General features: G+C 43.1%; 1 protein-coding gene across 8 annotated transcripts in view; it reads left to right on the top strand.

The window, feature by feature from the left end:
* Positions 1–18,627, top strand: part of STAG2 (stromal antigen 2) — a 156,839-nt gene that overhangs the window by 16,820 nt on the left and 121,392 nt on the right. The gene's annotated exons all lie outside the window — the stretch shown is intronic.

Here is an 18,627-nt window from a genome sequence, read left to right as displayed (position 1 = left end):
AGGGGGCAGACGCTCAATGCAGGAGCTGCCCCCTGGTGGTCAGTGTGCTCCCACAGGGGCAACTCTGCTCAGCCACAAGCCAGGCTGACGGCTGCCAGCACAGTGGTGGTGGCGGGAGCCTCTCCCGCCTCAGCAGCGCTAAAGATGTCCAACTGCAGCTGAGGCCTGATCCCCACTGGCAAGTGGACATCCCCTGAGGGCTCCCGGGCTGCCAGAGGCATGTCTGACTGCCAGCTTGGGCCCAATCCCCCAGGGAGCGGGTCTAAGCCAGCAGGTGGACATCCCCTGAGGGGTCCCAGACTGCGAGAGGGCACAGGCTGGGCTGAGGGACCCCCCTGAGTGCACAATTTTTTGTGCACCAGGCCTCTAGTATATATATAAAAGCCTAGGCGACCGTTCGACTGTTCGACCGGTAGCTATGACACTCCATGACCACCAGGGGGCAGGCGCTCAACGCACAGGCATGGAAACATGGAACAGACTGATGAATCTCAGAGGGAAGGGGGGAGGGGTGGAGAAGAGATTAACCAAAGATTTTATATGCATACTAGAGGCCCAGTGCATGGATTCATGCACATTGAAAGGAAATGAATTAGACGAAAGATTCATGCGGGGATCGGGCTGAAACCGGCAGTCTGACATCCCCTGAGGGGACCCGGATTGCGAGAAGGCCAGGCTGAAGGACCCCACTGATGCACGAATCCGTGCACCGGGCCTCTAGTAGTAGTATAAAATTAAAACGTGTGTGATTGGCGCCAGCAAGAGCTTTATGTGTATGTCGCATGTGTGAGTCAACGTTTATTTTTAAACTAGTGGCCCAGTGCATGGATTTATGCACATTGAAAGGGAATTAATTAGAAGAAATATTTTGATACAACAATTTGCCCTTTCTCTATAATAGAAGTGTCAACCAAATTCATGATCAACAGTGACAGATCAAAAGACATGCATGCGATTGGTGCTAGTAAGAGCTTTTTATGTATCGTGCATGTGCGAGTCAACATTTCTTTTTGAACTTGAGGCCCGGTGCATGAAATACTTGCAAGGGGGGGGGGATGGGCTGTTCCTCAGCCTGGCCTGCACCCTCTCGCAATCTGGGACCCCTCAGGTAGGGTCCCTAGGCCTGGCTGGAGATCAGGGCCTATCGGGGCTTTCTTTCCCCTGGCTGCCGGCAGCTGGCCCCACCCCCGCCGCTGCCACTGCTTGCCATTTGTGTGGTGCTGCCCCCCCCCTCCCCCCCGCCACTGGTTGCCTCCTCCTGAGGGCAACAGGCGTGGGGTGCGATCGCTTGGCTGTCCTGGGCCTCCCTCTGCGGAGCGATCACTGGCCAGCCCCGCACACCCGCCACATGTCGCTGGCCTGTGGCCTGGGCCTCCCTCTGTAGGGTGATTGATCGTGGGTCCCCCTGACCAATCGCATCGCACCCTCCTTGGCTGGCCTGGCGCCAGTGTGTGACATAGTGTGGTTGTCTGGAAGGTTGCCCAGACGGTCGTTCTGCTGTTCGGTCGATTTGCATATTACACTTCTATTATTATAGATTGCCAGTGCGCAACATATGTATCAGATGGTTGGATGGATGTATGGTTGGTCACCGCCTTTTATATATATATAGGTGGGAATTAGATAACAGTATAATTTTTGAGTATTTTCTGTGTATTATCCAATATGCTGAGGGTTTTGCTGGCATGATAGGTCCCAAGATAACTAATATTCTCATTTATTGAGTACATTTCATGTGTCAGATACCTGGTGATATTATACCCATTTTTTATTCTTCACCCGAGGGTATGGTCATTGATTTTTAGAGAGAGAGAGAGGAAGGGAGGGGAAGGAGAGGTAGATGGGGAGAAAAAGAGAGAGAGAGAGAAGCATTGATGTGAGAGAGAAACATCAATCAGTTAGTTGCCTTCTGGGCATTGAACCTACAAACCTAGGTATGTACCCTGACTGGAAATTGAACTTGCAGCCTTTTTGGTGTATGGGACGATGTTCCAACCAACTGAGCCATCTGGCCAGGCGGATATTGTAACCATTTTACAGATGAGAAAACCAGGGCCTAAAGCAGTGGTCGGCAAACTCATTAGTCAACAGAGCCAAATATCAACAGTACAATGATTGAAATTTCTTTTGAGAGCCAAAGTTTTTAAACTTAAACTATATAGGTAGGTACATTGTTATTACCTTAATTAGAGTACTCCTAAGGCTTAGGAAGAGCCACACTCAAGGGGCCAAAGAGCCGCACGTGGCTCGCGATCTGCAGTTTGCCGACCACGGGCCTAAAGGAATTCAGCAATTTGCCGAAATAGGTTCCTGCTTCAGGGCCTTTGTTCTTGCTGGTCCCTCTGCCTAGCTTGTTTTCCTATTTATTCAGGACACTTTTTTCAAGTAATTAGCCTTTCAGTTAAGTATTCCTTGGTCATGTCATGTAAAATAATGTCATTTGCCCCTAGCATTCCCTTTCCTCCTTCTCTGCTTTATTTCTTGGGAAGGCTCTATTTTTTATTTATTTCAGAGAGGAAGGGAGGGAGAGATAGAAACATGAATGATGAGAGAGAATAATTGATTGGCTGCCTCCTGCATGCCCCACACTGGGGATTGAGCCTGAAACCCAGGCATGTGCCCTGACTGGGAATCAAACCTGTGACCTCCTGGTTCATAGGTTGATGCTCAATGACTGAGCCACACCACCTGTGCTTGGCAAGGCTCTTTTTTACCATCAAACAGTTTTGCATGGGTTGTCTCTTTCCCTACACTATAATGTAAACTCAATGTGGGCAAAAATTATTTGTCTTGTTCTTTGCCTTAACCCCACCAACTGGAACAGCGCATGGAACATATTCTAGATGTATAATATTGAGTGGCTGCATTATGTGGTATCCTGAGACTCACGAGACTTATTTACAAGCTGATCTTGAATTAAACTAATTTTAATGGACCAAGTTGGAATACCCTGGAACACAGAAGTACTGTGGCATGTGCTTGGGCCTTTTTTAGGGTGGGAGTGGAGAGGCAGTAGAGTCTAGCATTGTAGTTTTTAGAATCCTATTATGAATTGCCTTTGAATTCCAGGAGGAAGGAGTATGTGCCCTCAGCTCAGCTTCTAGATTCTGTGAAGCCTTTTCTCTCTTAGTAGAGGTCTGCCATCCAAATCAGCTTTTGCTGCTTAAATTTCAACCCATCATTTTGCCTAAAGATTAGTTTATTGACCAATTATAGTGTACTTGTGATATGCACAGTTTGGAGACAGATGTGAAGCAGGGAGTTAGTTGACTTCAAATAGGATTCTTAGCTTTGCCATTTATAAGTTAGTATGTAATATACACACAATATATGCACAACATATATGTATGAACATATGTTGTATGTATGTTCAAAACTGCCATATGTTGAAGCTGTTAATAGTTATGTTTTAGTTAATATTTTCATAACACATAAGTCGTTTTCTGATGTCCTGAAATGCTTACCTCTTTGTTTCTACTCAAAAATCTCTTGCAGAATGCAGACTGGTGCATCCACTGTGAAAAACAGTATGGAGTTTCCTCAAAAAGTTAAAAATGGAACTGCCTTTTGACGTAGTGATCCCATTTCTGGGAATATAGTTTAGGAGTCTCGAAACATCAATCAAAAAGAATATATGTACCCCTGTCCATAACAGCATTATTTACGATAGCCAAGATATGGAAATAGCCCAAATGTCCATCAGTAGATGAGTGGATAAAAAAAAAAAGCTGTGGTAAATTTACACAATGGAATACTCAGCTGTAAAAAAAGAAGGAACTCTAGCCTGGCCAGTGTGGGTCAGTGGTTGAGCATTGACCCCTTAACCAGAAGGTCGAGGTTCGATGCCCAGTCAAGGCACATGCTTGGGTTGCGGGCCCGACCCCCAGTAGGGGCTGTGCAGGAGGCAGCCTATCAATGAGTCTTTCTTATTGATGTTTCTATGTGTCCCTCTCCATTTCTCTTTCTGAAATCAATTAAAAAACAAAAAATTTTAAAAAAAGAACTGTCACCTTTTGCAACAGCATGGATGGACCTGGAGACTATTATGTTAAGTGAAATAAGTGAAAGACAAATACCATATGATCTTACTTATATGTGGAATCTAATGCACAAAATAAACATGAATAAAATAGAACCAGAGGTAATGAATGTGTGGAACAGATTGACAGATGTCAGAGATAAGGGGTGGGGAGACTGGATGAAAGAAGGTGAAGAGATTAGCCAACAAGCATAACCCATAGACACAACAATGTGGTGACGGCCAGATGGAAGGGGGAGCAGGGACTGGGTGGAAGTGGGCAAAGGGGGGGAAATGGGGACATCTGTAATAGTGTCAACAATTAAAAAAAAATACCCCCAGAACCAAAGTTTTGGAGCAACACTTGTGAACACCATTCACAAGTAATAGTTGTGAACCCTTAAGTACTCTCCCCCCCCTCCCCCACAGAAACAAAGGACCAGGACGTGACTGAAACCTGAACTCCAAAACCTGCAACTCAGGCTTGTGCCTTGACCAGGAATTGAACCATGATCTCCTGGTTCATAAGTTAACACTCAACCACTGGGCCATGACAGCTGGCTATTTTATTTCTTTTTAATTTTTTAAAATTTTTATTGATGAGAGGGGGAGAGAGAGAGAGAGAGAGAGAGAGAGAGAGAGAGAGAGAGAGAGAGAGAGAAAGATGCATTCATTTCATTGGTTGATTCTTGTATGTGCCTTGACCAGGAATCAAACCCACAACCTTGGCTTATTGGAGTGACACTAACGGGCAGGTCTGTGCTCTTGCATTTAAATGGTAATTGAAATGGTAACTGATTTTGGAGAGAAAGAGACAAATTTTATTTATTTATTTAAATAAATGTTTTTATTGATTTCAGAGAGGAAGGGAGAGGGAGAGATAGGAACATCAATGATTACAGAGAATCATTGATAGACTGACTTCTGCACGCCCCATACTGGGGATCGAGACCACAACCTGGGCATGTGCCCCCTGACCTGGAATCAAACTATGACCTCTGTGGTCATAGATCAATACTCAACCACTGAGCCATGCCGGCCAGGCACAAATTTTATTTTAGATATTTCAGTCTTAAGCTGATACTATGTAACTGGAGTTTAGCAGACATAAGAGCAGGAGCTATATGTTAGGAATACCTGTGCAGAAAGTACATTGGCTTTTAGGAGGGGACTTATAAATAAATAGAAATGGGTGAAAACCTTGTTTTTTCTCCTTTTCACTGAATTTATTGGGGTGACACTGGTTAACAGAATTATACAGGTTTCAGGTGCACAATTCCACAGCACATTTGTGTACTATTGTGGGTTCACCATCTCAAATCAAGTCTCCTTCCATCACCATTTATACCCTCCATACCCTCCTTTATCTCCTTCTCTTGCCACAATCACCAGAAAACCTTGTTAATTGGGCAGGAGGTAGTAGGACCATTGATGGACTGGTCAGAGAGTTAGAAAATCTAGGAAAAGATAGCATAAAATTCATAAATATTTCAAATTTGAAAAGAATCCAGATGGCATGTTGTCCATCTGGGAAATGCTTTTGAATTGTATAGATATAAAAGCTGTTCTAGTTATGTCAAGTTGAAATTATCTTTAAAGCTAATCTAATCAGTGATTATTTGAAAAGGAAAACCTTTTTTCCCTCTGTACTTCCATGTGAAATAAATGTGTAGGCAACCACTTAATAGTTTTCAAATTTTGTGGAAAAGCTCACCTTGGGTAGAAATAATGCCAGTCATGAGTATCTTATAAAATCTTCTCACTTTTCTGATTCCTGGAAAAATATTTCAGAGAAACTATTATCTGAAAACACTGCTCATAAATTCTACCTTCATTCTAAAAGTACTTAATTTTTTATTTTGGTAAAATATAAATTTTACATTTTTAACTATTTTAAGAGTGCAGTTCAGTGGCATTAAGTACATTCACATTGTTGTGCAAATGTCATCATCATCCCTCTCTAGAACTTTTTTTTTCATCACCCTGTAATGAATCTGTACCCATTAAACAACTCCCTGTCTCTTCCAGTCTGTCCTCTAACAGTCGCTAGTAACCAGTGTTCTGTTTTATCTCTATGTATTTGACTATTCTAGGTATCTCATATAGGAGGAAGCATAGAATGTCCTTTGGTGACTGGCTTATTGCACTTGGCATAATGGTTTCAGTGGTCAGCCATTTGTAGCATATGTCAGGATTTCCACCCTTTTTAAGCTTGAATAGTATTCCATTGTATGTATATGCTACATTTTGTTCATTCATCCATGATGGACACTCGGGTTGTTTCTACCTTTTTGCTATTGTGAAAATGTTGATATCTGTTTAAGTTCCTCTTTTAAATTCTTTTGTGTATATACCCAGAAGTAGAATTGATTCACAAATATTTGAGTGTCCACTATGTAGCAGGCACTGTGTTAATTAAGCACTGGGGATTTAGTAATGAAGAAGACAGACCCGGTCCCTGCCCTCATAGAATTTATAGTCTAGTAGGGAGAAAAAGATTAAATAAGCAGTTACAATTAAGTGTGTTAAGTTTCCCAAAAGGGTAAGTACAGAATGCCATGTGTATATTTTATATGGGTGTAATAATGTATATATTGTTAAGTGAAAAGAATACATTACATGCTTTTCCCTGTCTATATGTATAAAAGCCTAAGCGACCGAATGACCAAACGACCGAACAACTGAACAACCAGTCGCTATGATGCGTACTGAGAGGGCAGATGCTGAAACGCAGGAGCTGCCCTCTGGTGTTCAGTGCACTCCCACAGCCAACCTCCTGTGGCCGGCCAACCTCCCGTGGTCCCTCCCCCTGGCCGGCCGGCCCCGATTGGCCCAGATCGGGACTGGGTGAGAAGGCCCTGATAAGCCCCAATCAGCGGCCAGGCTGAGGGATCCCACCCGTGCATAATAAAGCTATAGCCCTGGTGCACAAAATTCGTGCTCTGGGTGGGGGGGGGGGGCTGTCCCTCAGCCCAGCCTTCACCCTCTCCAATCTGGGACCCCTTGGGGATGTTCTACTGTTGGACATTCCTTTCACAATCCGGGACTGCTGGCTCCCAACTGCTCACTTGCCTGCCTGCCTGCATGATTGCCCCTAACCACTCCCCTGCCAGCCTGATCGACACCCAACTGCCCTTTGTTGCTGGCCCGGTCACCCCTAACTGCTGTCCCCTGCCGACCTGGCCCCCCTCAACTGCTCTCCCCTGCAGGCCTGGTCCCCCCAACTGCCCTCCCCTACAGGCCTGGTCCCACCAACTGCCCTCCCCTGCTGGCCTTGTTGCCCCTAACTGCCCTCCCCTGCAGGCCTGGTCCCCCCAACTGCCCTCCCCTACAGGCCTGGTCCCACCAACTGCCCTCCCCTGCTGGCCTTGTTGCCCCTAACTGCCCTCCCCTGCAGGCCTGGTCCCGCCAGCTGCCCTCCCCTGCTGGCCTGATTGCCCACAACTGCCCTCTCCTGCCGGCCATCTTGTGGTGGCCATCTTGTAACCACATGGGGGTGGCCATCTTTGACCACATGAGGGCATGATGGTCAATTTGCATATCGCCTTTTTATTAGATAGGATTCCTTGCAGTAGCACTGCCTTGGCTACCTACCACATGAAAATCTCTTCTGCTTTTTTTCCCCCACATTAAAAAATTTAATGGATCTGGAATTTACTTTTGATTGATGTGAAGCAAGGCTAGTATGATACTTTTATTTATAAGATATACATATTTGTTCTTTCCCCTGTTTCTGATACAGAGCTCCCCAAGGGCTGAGAGTGAAAAGGTGTCTTTTATATTAATGAAGTGGCTTTTGGAATGCACCTAAAGATGGGGGTTGGTTGGTTGCTAGTGGAGCCAACTCTGTGATTAGAGGATTGGAACTTGCAGTCTCATCCTCTGACCTCCAGGGAGGGGAGAAGGGCTGGAGATGGAGCTCAGTCACCAATGCCAATGTTTTAATCAACCACATCTACGTAATGAAATCTTAATAAAAACCAAAACAGACAGTGTTTGGGGAGCTTCCCTGTTTTTTGTTTTTTTAAAAAATATATTTTTATTGGTTTCTGGGAGGAAGGGAGAGATAGAAACATCAGTAATGAGAGAGAAAGATTGATTGGCTGCCTCCTGCACACCCCCAATTAGGGATTGAGCCCACAACCCGGGTATGTGCCCCTGACTGGAATTGAACCCGGGACACTTCAGCCAATGCTCTAGCCCAGCTGTGGGCAAACTATGGCCTGCGGGCCGGATCCGGCCCGTTTGAAATGAATAAAACTAAAAAAAAAAAAAGACCGTACCCTTTTATGTAATGATGTTTACTTTGAATTTATATTAGTTCACACAAACACTCCATCCATGCTTTTGTTCCGGCCCTCCGGTCCAGTTTAAGAACCCATTGTGGCCCTCGAGTCAAAAAGTTTGCCCACCCCTGCTAGCCACTGAGCCAAAACAGCTAGGGCGGGGGAGTTTCCTTGTTGGTACACACATGGAGATTTGGGGAGAGTGGTACTCTGAGGGGGATGGAAGCTCCAAGCCCCATACCTTGCTCTATGCACCTCTTTGTCTGGTTGTTCCTAAGTTACCCTTTTGTAATAAACTGCTCATCTAGTAAGTAATGTTTCTCTTGAGTTCTATGAACCAAGCTAGCAAAGTAACCTAAGGAGAAGGGGGTTGGTGGAACCTTGCCAGTCTGTCAGAAGCACAGGTAACTACCTGGACTTGCCACTGGCCTCTGAAATGGGGAGGAGGCAAGTTTTGTAGGACTTAACCCTTAACATATGGAATCTGGTACTGTATCTAGGTAGGTAAGGTCAGAATTGAGTTGCATTGTAGTTATACCCAACTGGTATCTGGAGAATTACTTGGTGCTGTTTGGGAAAGCCCCCAACACACATTGGAATTGGTTCACAGAATCATTTTAGCCATATACATTTTTGGCTTATTTTGGTGCCATACCATGAAATACCTATATTTTTCTTGCAGTTCATTTTTCTCTTTACCCTCTGATTTTGATGGCACTGCTTCTATGTGTAGCTTTGTTTTATTTTACCCCTATCTGATCATGTCCAGGAGTGGGATCACACTGTCAGTCAGTGTGAACTTTTAAAGCTCTCTAAATGAAGATACATTGTTTTCCAATAGGGCTCTATTCACCTTACAGAGCCTAACATTTCTGTGATATATGGCAACCACATTATCCCTGCTTTGGAGATGTTATTTTAAGCATCTGCCAGTGGTATTTCAGGTTCTTTAATGTGATTTTCTTTGATTACTAGCTAGAATGACCATTTCCCCTTATTTTTGAGCAAGGTATTTTGAATGTGACAGACAACACTTTAAGTTTAACCTGAGGGCCTTTTTATTATGAGTATACAATAGTAGTTTTCTGGTTATTTACTGGTAGTGATGGTTTTTAGTATTAAGTAGATGTATCTAATTATTTTAAGTTGGGTCTGTGTATTATTTTGTAATGTCTGTTCACCTTATTTGTAGTTCTAGTTCATTTCTATTTACAAGTAGTAGTTGCTTAGGAAACCTGCAATAATCTATGCATCCTCTTGTCTAGCCCAGTAGTACTAAGTTGCATTCAGTGGACAGTTTGTGGATAAGCTGTGTTCAAGTGTTTTGTAAATTGTAAATAGAGTATGAGAGAACCAGTGGGAAGAGCCCAGATTTTATTTTTGTCACTGCATGGTAATTTTTTAACAATGAAGCCTACAGTGAAATTAAAATTTTATTAGTAGTTCAGCCTGTTTTTTGATAGTAATGATAATTTTTAGTCATGAGCAGGGTAGAGAAAGTAAAATTGTTACATATCATTCTTAAAAGTAATCATATGAACACATTCATGGTTATGGCCGGTAATAGTTCATAGACTTCTCCTATTGAGAATTTATCAGTGCCAGGCATTGTGAAACCCATGGGAAAAGGTACTCTTCTTTAGGATATCTGAGAATGCTCTTGACTATCTAACTTTAGAGTGATTAAAGATACACTAGTAAATTTGTAGTGGAAAAATGTTCAGGTCTGGGGAGAGAAGTTCGGGGCAAATGGAAACATAGAATAGTTAATTTTCAAACACTCTATAGATTAAGACTTATTTTAGATAGAAACATAACATGTATTATTTATAGGTTTAGTTAAAATGGTTGTGCATGTTATGTTTAAATATAGTGAATGGAGCCCTGCTCCCTTCTCAATACAGTCACCTTGTTTTATTTTCATGGTAGCTTTTGTCACTGCTGGTATTTTCTTGTTTCTTTGTGGACTCTTCTCTTCCCCCTACTAGAATTTAAGCACCATGGGGACAGGGGCTTTGTTGTTGAATGCTGTATCCTCAGTGTCTCTAACAATGCCTGGTAGAGTAGGTACTCAAGAAATATTGTTGAATGAATGATTTAATAATTTAGATATTGACTAAAATATCTATACTAATAAAAGGCTAATATGTTAATTAGACCAGGAGACCTTCCGGACGACCTTCCGGACAACACCGTGGTGGCGGGGCTGAGGCATAAGTGGTTGGGGTGATCAGGCCAGGAGGGGAGGGCAATAGGGGGTGATCAGGCCAGCAGGGGCGGGGGGGCAGTTGGGGGAGAGCAAGCTGGTGGGGGGGGCAGTTGGCGAACAGGCCGGCAAGGGGGGGAAGTTGGGGGCGAGCAGGCTGGTTGGGGGCCATGAGTCCAGCTGGGGAGGGCAGTTGGGGGCCATGAGGCCGGTGGGGGGTCAGTTTGGGATGAGCAGGCTGGCGGGGGGGGGGGCAGTGGGGGCGATCAGGCGGAAAGGGGGCCAGTTGGGGGTGAGAAGGCTGGTGGGAGGCGGGGCTGTTGGGGGCAAGCAGGCAGGCAGAGTGGTTAGGGGTGATCAGGCAGGCAGGTAGATGAGCGGTTAGGGGCCAGCAGTCTCAGATTGCAAGAGGGATGACCAACTGCCGGTTTAGGCCTGATCCCACAGGGCCATGAGGGATCACACAGGGATGAGGCCTAAACTGGCAATTGGACATCCCCCAAGGTTTCCCAGATTGGAGAGGGTGCAGGCCAAGCTGAGGGACAACCCCCCGCCCCCCCGCACGAATTTTGTGCTCCGGGCCACTAGTTTATAAATACATTCAATATTTATAAATCATTCCTAGTTGTGAATGTAACTAAATGTCTGAAGTTTTAGAAATCATGCAGGGTTGTTTATTTATTTATTTACTAGAGGCCCGGTGCACAAAAATTTGTGCACTCGGGGGGAGGGGGGTGTCCCTCAGCCCAGCCTGTGCCCTCTTGCAGTCTGGGACCCCTCGGGGGATAACGATCTGCTGGCTTAGGCCTGCTCCCGGGTGGCAGAGGGCAGGCCCAATCCCTAGGGGCCGTGGGGGGGGGGGCGTTGGGGCACCGCACCCTGTCACACATAGAGGCGCAGGGCGATCAGGGGGTTGGGGAGCTCCCCCATATCAGGCACAGAGCAGGGCTGATCAGGGGGTTGGGGCGCCTTCCCCTGTCACGGACAGAGCAGGGCCGATAGGGAGGTTGTGGCCCTGCCCCCGTCACACACAGAGCTGCAGGGCGATCAGGGGGTTTGGGCGCTGCCCCCTGTCACGCTGATCCCGGTGGCAGGAGGCCTCTCGGCTCTGCTGATCCTCATGCTGGGAGACATATTACCCTTTTACTATATAGGATAGAGGCCTGGTGCATGGGTGGGGCTGGCTGGTTTGTCCTGAAGGTTGTCGTGGATCAGGGTGGGGGTCCTCACTGGGTTGCCTGGCCAGCCTGGGTGAGGGGATGATGGCTTTTTGCAGCTGGTCACACACCCTTCAGGGTGGGGGTCCCCACTGGGGTGCCTGGCCAGCCTATGTGAGGGGATGGTGGCTGTTTGCAGCTGGTCACACACCCTTCTGGGTGGGGGTCCCCACTGGGGTGCCTGGCCAGCCTGGATGAGGGGATGATGGCTGTTTGCAGCTGGTCACACACCCTTCAGGGTGGGGGTCCCCACTGGGGTGCCTGGCCAGTCTGGGTGAGGGGCTGAGGGCTGTTTTCAGGCTGACTGAAGCTCCCAACCGCTCCTTTTTTTCTTTTTTCTTTTTTAATTCTGGGCCAGCTTTAGCTCTGGCTCCAGCTCTGAGGCCTCTGCTGCTGAAAGAAGGTATCTGGTTTGTTTCGGTTCTATAATCGAAACAATGTATAACTTCAGCTCTGAGATCCTGGGCTCGCTGAAAGCAGGTTTCTGGGGTTTTGTTTAGCTTCTATATTTGTTACAATGTTTCTTAAACTGCAAGCTCAGAGACTGGCAAGGCAGGTGGGGAATGTTGGAGTCCTCTGTCACTGAAGCAAGCAAGCTTCATGCTAGTTTCAAGCTGCCTACCGCCATCTTGGCTGGCAGTTAATTTGCATATCTCACTGATTGAAGGGTAGTGGTTGTACGCCAATTACCATGTTTCTCTTTTATTAGATAGGATTTTTAGAAATCACTTTGAGAAGGAGGAATAAGTTTTGAGATCTGAGGGGCTTGTCTGGAGTACTGCTCTAGATACAAGAAATTAGACGTAAGGCTAAAAAACAACACACCAGTCTCCAGAAGTTTGTTAAATAAATCTTTCTCTGTATGTAACTATGTCTGAGCTATGACTATTAGCAGGTTTTCTTCTGATTAGTTTTATCTTCACAAGTTAGGACGAGGATTTATTCCTATACACATGATTTGGTGTACACTAAGTCCTCACTTAACATCGTCGATAAGTTCTATGATGAAGCGATATTAGGTATAACCAAAACAGTTTTACCATAGGTTAATTGATACAACCAAGAGTTAAATTACTATGGCATTCTCAATGCTATAACGAAATGATGTTGAACGAAATGATGTTATTCGAGGGCATGCTTTATTTCCAAATGTAGACGGATGCTTTTGCAAGATGCAGAAGTTAAGAAATCTGAAGCAGGTGAAAAAAAGAGTATAGTTAGTCAAACTACAGTTGGCCGTTACACAATCCAGGGGATAGGGTTGTTGACATCTTATCCACACACATTAGAAAATATGAGTAAAACTTTTGAGTTTCCCTGAAGCTTAACTACTAATAGCCTACTATTGACTGAAAACCTTAACACTTATTTTGTATATGTGTTATACAGGGTGTCCCTCAAAAATATACACACTTTAACAGCTGATAGCTCAATTTTGAAAATGAAATGTATTTTTTTGTTTGTTAACCCAAGGATATTTTTTCCATCACTTTTTATTTTATTATTTTTTACAAATATATTTTTATTGATTTCAGAGAGGGAGAGGGAGAGAGAGATGGAAACATCAATGGTGAGAGAGAATCATTGATTAGCTGCCTCGTATACACTCCACACTGGGGATCAAGCCCTGATTGGGAATTGAACCACTGTGACCTCCTGGTTCATAGTTTGATGCTTAACCACTTAGCCACACCATTGCTTTTTAGAGAGTGGAGGGCGGGGTGTGGGAGAGAAAAACATTGAGACACATGGATTGGTTCTGTCTCATGTACCCCGACCAGAGCCAGAGATGGAATCTACAACCTAGGTATGTGCCCTTGACTGGGAATTGAATCCGAGACCTCTTGGTGCACAGGTTGATGCTCTAACCACTGAGAACACTGGCTGGGCTATATACTGTGTGTTTTTGTGTGTGTGTTGTGTTTTTTGGTAATCCTCACCAGAGGATACTTTTTTCCATTGTTTTTTTTAGAGAGAGTGGGAGTGGAGAGAGATACAGAGAAACATTGAGGTGAGAGAGAGACATCGATTGGCTGCCTCCCACACGTGCTCCCACGGGACCTTGGATCGAGCCTGCAACCAAGATATGTGCCCTTGAGCAGAATTGAACCTGAGAACCTTCAGTTTCTGGGCTGAACTCTAACCACTGACCAACCAACAAGGGCTATATACTGCATTCTTACAATAAAGTAAGCTAGAGAAAAGAAAATGTAATTAACAAAATCATAAGGAAAATACGTTTAAGTGTTTATTGAAAAAAATCTGCATGTAAAGTGGACCTGTGCAGTTCAAATTGTGTTGTTTAAGGGTCAACTGTATATTGCTTTTTTGCACTATCTTGTAGGAAGATTGGGGGATGGTTTGTTTGCGCTGTATTCTCCAATGTTGAATGTATTGCCTAATATCAAATTCTGGATGTGCTGCTTATTATGTGTGTTAATAAAATGTAATGGTAGTGATGATCCCACCATACTTTTAGTGCATTGTAGAGTTTACATATCATTTTCACTTTGTCCTCATAATAATCCTTTAGAGAAGGATTATTGTGGTATTCATGCTACTTTACAAATGAAGAATTAGCTTTTCAGAGGAGCCATACATGGTCCAGGGTCCCACAACTAGAATTGGTAACAGAAACACTAGAATACATCTTATTCCCTGATTCTGGTTGTGTTCTTTAGAACTATAGAATTTTAGATTACAAGGAAGCTTTAATTCTAACCTCCTTTATTTATGTACTAGAGGCCCAGTGCATGAATTCGTGCACGGGCGGGGTCCGGCCTGTCCATTACCCGATGGGGGCCATTGGGGCTGGGCCGGCAAGGGGGAGGGGACACAGGAGGTTGGCTGGCTGGCCACACCCCTGATCAGGGTCGGGGGACAATCAGGGGTGGGGCTGATTGGGGGGAGGGGCCATGGGGAGCTGGCGGGGGGGGCGGGGGCTGCGGGTGGTTGATTGGCTGGCTCTGCCCCCATTTGGGGTGCGGGTGCTGATCGGGGGCTGGGCAGGCCTGGGGAGGGGCTGCAGTTGTTCTGGTTGTTCCAGTTGTTCTGGTAGTTCCGGCATTCCGGTTGCTTAGCTTTTATATATATAAGAAATAATTTAATGTTACAAAGCTAATGTGTAAAGATTCTAACCCAGGTCGTCTCAGATTGATCCTGTATTGTTTCTAATCTTCCATGTTTGATATTGGAGATGTGCATGCTACTGGATGAATAGGCTGGCAGAAAACAAAGGTATTAGGATTTCATAGTAGTCTTCTGGTTCGTGTTTATACTTGTAATGGTGAATAGCTTCCAAAAACATTTGAATATATTTTGAGGGAACTTGGGATACTGGAATGAAGGTAGTAATGAGCCTTAGGGTCATGCAGATTTAAGTTGGAATCCTATGACTCCTCTCCTCATTAACTGTGTGGCCTTGTGGAAATTAATTTCTTTTGTTTTCTCATCTGTAGATGGGCAGTATACCATCTGGAAATAATTAAAGGTAGTGTATTATGTTAAGTTTGAGAAACATGGAATGTGTTCAATAATGTTAGGTTTATTTTACAAAGTGTCAGAGATAAAACTCATGTCTTTATGGTACAGAAAGGAACAACTAAGATTAAAACAAATTTGGGGACACATTTGTAGTAAATATGAGCAAAGTTTTATATTACTCAGCATTTATACAAATTGATGTGAACAACTATTCTGATTTTAAGTGTTAGTAGACATGAAGTTTTTAATACTATTGCTACCACTTAATTGAGTCTTACTAAGTGTAATTTTAAATCCTTAGGCAGTAAGCTTGTAAAGACTAGGTGCAAATCTCCCCATTTTACAAATTGCAAAAAATTGTAGACATGCACCTGGTCTGTAATCAAGAGCCCTAAAATAAATGTTGATCTAATTGAACCTAATAATGAGAAAATAGGAAATAATTTCATATAAAATCTATACACAGGAAGCAGTATTAGTTATATCAAATATTGAGATCAATCTTAAGTAAGTAGGTTATGATACAGCATTTCTGGTGGAATTTCATGAACCTGTTAGTTTATTATGGCTATTATAAAAATGGTAGAAATGCATATAGAGATTAAAATTGTGCACAATAAATATTCATTGTGTTTATAGTTTTGAAAAACTGACACCTAGGCATCTATGCATGCACATATGGATAAAGCCTGGGGAGAAAAGTGAAAATAAGTGATTTATCAGGGTAATAGATGCTATGTGATAGTTCTGAGTTCTTTAGAGGCAATTTTGCATGTAATTTGGTGGGAACCAAGGTCATATGCTTCCTGTGTAGTGTGTACTGAAGAACATTGTTTTAAAAATGCTCAGAGGGTTTGACCTAGATGATGATTCAGTATATTGTTTCTTAAACTTTGGGCGGATTTTAATAGTCTCAACTACTGGCTTTTTACTTGATTCTTTTTGTAAACTCTCAGCACACATGATCATTCAATCCATTGAATTTTATCATGGAATTTTAGTGTTATTCTTTTCTTCTTGTTCTTGAAAATTATAGCCACTGTAAGTAGACCTATATCTTATATAACGATTTTTGTACCTTAATGGATTTATTTGAGAATCTTCAATTTCTTGGTAAAATGAAAGAAGCATACGTTAATCCAGTGATTTTCAACCGGTGTGCTGTATGAATTTTTAATACATGCAATACTTGACTATTTAGTCAGGGGCACTGACCTCTTTTTCCTTAGATTGTCAAATAAAAAAAATGACACCAGCCAACACAACAGTAGCCATCTGGTGTGAATGAATCAAAAGTATACCAATTTTTTGATCAGATTGGGAAAAAATATTTTTTGGTGTGCCACAGAATTTTAGTAATTAGTGGTTGAAAATGAATGCTTTAAGCTATCCATTGTAATCTTCTGTGCCCATTGTTTTCTGTTTCTTGTCAATCAGCAAAGCAAATACTTTACTGTTCTCTGCCTTCTAAATTACTTCATATATTTTATGGTTGATATATTTTATGGTGTGTGTTCTTTTCTGTTTCATTGCTTCCATAAAAAAAGACTGGTTGAGGTGTTAGTTTGATTCCTTCTCTTTTTCCATTCATCTGTGAGTACTACAGTGCACCATTGATTCTTGCATTTCTCATTTATATTCTGATTTTAAAAGAAGCTTGTTAGAATTTACCTGGAGAAATGGTATGATGATTTAGGTGGTTTGAAAACTCACTGGAGTGCTCTTTCAGTTGTTTGCAGTTGTGTTTCATTAAGTACATTGGTAAATTGGTTTATTCTCATTCGTCCGTTCATTCATTCTCGTTCTTTCTCTCCCTCTCTCTCCCTGTCCCTCCATTCTTCCCTCCCTCAGTCCCTCCCACCCTTCCCTCTCCCCTCTCTCCTCTCTCTTCTCTTTTCCCTCTTTCTCTCCCGTCTCTCCTCTCTCATCCCCCCTCTCCTCTAACTCCCCTCTTTTTCATCTGTCTTTCTGTCTGTCTGTCTATCTATCTATCTATCTATCTATCTATCTATCTATCATCTATCATCTATATATCATCTATATAATTTCTATTTTATTTGTTTTTAATTAATCTTCAGAGAGTATGTCTGCAAGTGAAACCATTGAGAGTTCCCTGCACTATCATTCTTAGGAATGTTTGCCTTCTTGGTGGTTGTATATTTTACTGCTTCTGTAAAATATAGGGGGTTCTGTAGCATGGTACTCATGTCTTCAAAGGATTTTTTTAAATGTTTGGTGCAAGCTGCTTCAAAAGAAGGAAGGACTCTATTATTACTTGTATAAAAATAATGATTCCTATCCATGGTAAAAATTGAGTACAAAAGGGGTGTAAACTGAAAAATTCCAATCCCTCTACTCCCAGTTTTCAGAGGTAACCACTGCTGGTTGCTTCTTTCTATCTTTCTGGAAAATTTCTAAGCATAAACAAATTACATCAAGTTGATATTATTGATCTGTAACTTGTTCTTTTCACTTGATATACTATCTTACATTTTATAACATCAGCACATTTTTAGCAGTATATACTTTATATTTATGAATGTACTCATTCACATGCCCTTTTAAAAATTAATTTATTTTTTAATCCTCACCCAAGGACAGAGAGAGAGAGAGACAGAGAGACACATTGATCAGTTGCCTTTCATACGTGCCCCAACTGAATCGAGCCCTCAACCCAGGTATATGCCTTGACTGGAGATCTAACCAGCAACCCTTCGGTGCACAGGACGATGCTCAACCAACTGAGCCAATCCAGCTGGGCCCCATGGCTTTTTAAAATGCATAATTTTCTGGGCATACATATAAATTTTTTTTTTGTTGTTAATCCTCACCCGAGGATACTTTTCCATTGATTTTTAGGGAGAGTAGAAGAGAGAGGGAAAGTCAGAGAGAAATACCAATGTGAGAGAACAAATTGATTGGTTGTCTCCTGCACAAGCCCTGACCAGGGCCCCAGCCGAGGAGAGAAGCCTGCAACCAAGGTACATGCTCTTGACCGGAATCGAACCCAGGACACTTTGGTCCACAGGCCGATGCTCTATCCACTGAACTAAACCGGCTAGGGCTGGACATTAATATTTGTTCTTAAAGAAAATGTGGTGTTATAATTATTTCTCTACATGAAATATACCTAGACATTGTTGTGTGGGAAGTTTGTGGGGATATGATTTAGGGCATACTTTATGTCAAAAGAACAAACTTTATGTCAAAAGAACAAACTTTATAATGGTGTCTTTTCATTGTATGAAAGTGCAGTTTTTATCCTAAAAAAGTCTAGTCTTAATACAGAAGGTACCTAAGGAAACAAAAACCTTAAAATAAAGGATCATTATTGTAGTGATAGATGCTTGTGTATAGTAACAGAAAGAGGTAGTGATTATCTGGGGGAGTTCAGGGGAGTGTTCCTTACAGAGGGGA

Source organism: Myotis myotis, unplaced genomic scaffold, assembly GCF_014108235.1.
Source record: "Myotis myotis isolate mMyoMyo1 unplaced genomic scaffold, mMyoMyo1.p scaffold_m19_p_4, whole genome shotgun sequence".
Lineage (NCBI taxonomy): Eukaryota > Metazoa > Chordata > Mammalia > Chiroptera > Vespertilionidae > Myotis > Myotis myotis.
The sequence above is the reverse complement of the archived record's forward strand: the minus strand, read 5'-3'. Positions and strand labels throughout refer to the sequence as shown.